This window comes from Phyllostomus hastatus, unplaced genomic scaffold (assembly GCF_019186645.2).
Source record: "Phyllostomus hastatus isolate PE091 unplaced genomic scaffold, TTU_PhHast_1.1 phas_scaffold_1066, whole genome shotgun sequence".
NCBI classification, from domain to species: Eukaryota; Metazoa; Chordata; class Mammalia; order Chiroptera; family Phyllostomidae; genus Phyllostomus; species Phyllostomus hastatus.
This window is the reverse complement of record NW_025334004.1, coordinates 2,791,903-2,793,998: the sequence shown is the minus strand read 5'-3', so window position 1 is coordinate 2,793,998 and position 2,096 is coordinate 2,791,903. Positions and strand designations below refer to the sequence as shown.

The 2,096-nt window shown below is 42.3% G+C and overlaps 1 non-coding gene across 1 annotated transcript; it reads left to right on the top strand.

Moving 5' to 3' along the window:
- Window positions 1-216: 216 nt before the first annotated feature.
- LOC123829172 lies at window positions 217-323 on the top strand. The gene has a single exon (XR_006787559.1). It is a non-coding gene; the product is annotated as a U6 spliceosomal RNA (small nuclear RNA).
- The last annotated feature ends 1,773 nt before the right edge of the window (window positions 324-2,096 follow it).

Genomic DNA, 2,096 nt, shown 5'->3' with positions numbered 1-2,096 from the left:
AGTTGTTCTATACCTTTACCGGGAATGTATCATTCCCATTTTCAAGAATGACATTCTCCCCATCTCTGCTTGTTGAAACTACTTCTTGGGGCTCAACTGCCGTGCCCTCCACAAAGCTTTTCGAGCTTATCCCAGTGAATCTTTCTGGTTTAGGTTGTAGGTGACTGGGAGGTGTCATATGCCCCTGTGGGCTCCTTAAAGGCAGAAATACATCTCTTGCTCTCTTCAGTAGCACATACACTGAAACTGGAATGATACAGATAAGATGAGCATGGCCCCTGCGCAAGGATGACACGCAAATTCATGAAGCGGAGACATATCTCACTGAGCTTCCTCTCATCAACCACTCTGGGCCTTGCACATGTGCATTACCAATTAAATATTTGTGTGATAGTATTTTTCATGCCTTTAACTTAGAGTTTTCTAATCTAGCTAGACTGTGTTTAATTGAGTTAGCATCCTTCATTATGTGACTATACAGAAGTCCCCCCTTATTTGTAATCTCACTTTCTGCAGTTTCCATTACCCATGGTCAGCTGCAGTGCAAAAATATTAAATGGAAAATTCCAGAAATAAACAATTCATATGTTTTCAATTACACACTGTTCAGAGGAATGTGATGAAATCTCGAGCCATCCTGCTGCATCTTGCACAGGACGTGAGTCATTCCTTTGCCCAGTGTATCCATGCTGCACAAGCTACCTGCCCGACAGTCACCTAGCTGCTGTCTCCATCACTACACTGACTCTCTCAGTGTGGTAGTGCTTGTTGTGTTCAAGCAAGTTTTATTTTTCTTAATAATGTCTCATTTATCTCATTCATCTCATCACATGCACAATGTATCATCTGCTCCTTTTTGTTAATAGTTATTGTTGTTAATCTCTTACTGTGCTCAATTCATAAGGTGAACATTAACACAGGTGCATATGTATAGGAAAAACCATAGTATTGATGGGTTCGGTACTATTCCAGATTTCAGGCAGCCACTGGGGGGAGGGGTCTGTGGAAAAGGCGGGGACTACTGCATTAGCCATTCTGTTCTTGATCCCAGCCTTCCCTGGGAATCAAAAAGAGGCTCTTGGTGGGTGGGGTGGCATCTGCAAGCAACTTCAGTTTGAAATACAGCCTTTCAGCATTTATTGATGGTGCAGAATTCCACACTATGCTTAGAGAAATTCTGGAAACTGATTTGAAATTGAACATTATAGTTTATTTCAAGGAAACATGAATAAAAGTTGTCCTAAAAAAACTGGACTACATACACGTGTTTATGATTTCCCCTCACACTCCCTCAACACACACAGAAATCTGTGTTGAGTGCAGTCCTTTCCTTACCAAAACTCCATGAAATGAGCTCTAGTATGCAACTGGCAAAACAATTTTGAAAGGAGCTTTAGAACAGCTTGACTTGGTGCTGGGACCTCAGGATGAGATGAACCAAGAGAGCCTTGTCCAACTGTTAAATTGCTTTTTATGCACTTCACTCTGCCAGAGGCAGCTGAAGAATGTCTCAGTGTGTTTCTTTACACACCGTGGGTACTTGGTATGAGGTTGACATCCAATATTGCCAATGAATAAATCTCCACTACAAAATAACAAAAGTAAAAACACTCCACTATATTTCCTAGCCTGTCTCACCATGTTTGATGTGCAGAAAATACAGGTATATACAGAATGTATGGATTTTTTTTAAAAAAAAAAACAAGAGCTGTCATTTAAAACTGTTCTAAGGAGTGTCCGTCTGCATCTCAATGAGAAGCCCAAGAACCTCTTTCATGGGTCACTGTGCTCGCCACCTCCTGCTGGTCAGGCTTTGAGCTGGACGCTGGGGAGAAGGACCACACCCGTTACTGTCCTCACAGCACTGACAGTGCTGTGGAAAAGTCCCACTTCTAAAATAAATACCTTAATTCTGTGTAATCAGTGAATTCTGCATAGCACATGGAGATAACAGAAAAGAAGGTTGTAGGGATGCTGGGGCTGAGCAAATAGAATAGACTTCGCAGACATGTGAGCTGGATTTGGGAGAATAAGCAGGACTTTGAGAGTGGACGGGGGACAAGGGGCAGCCCAGGCAGATGGAGAGGTATGTACAG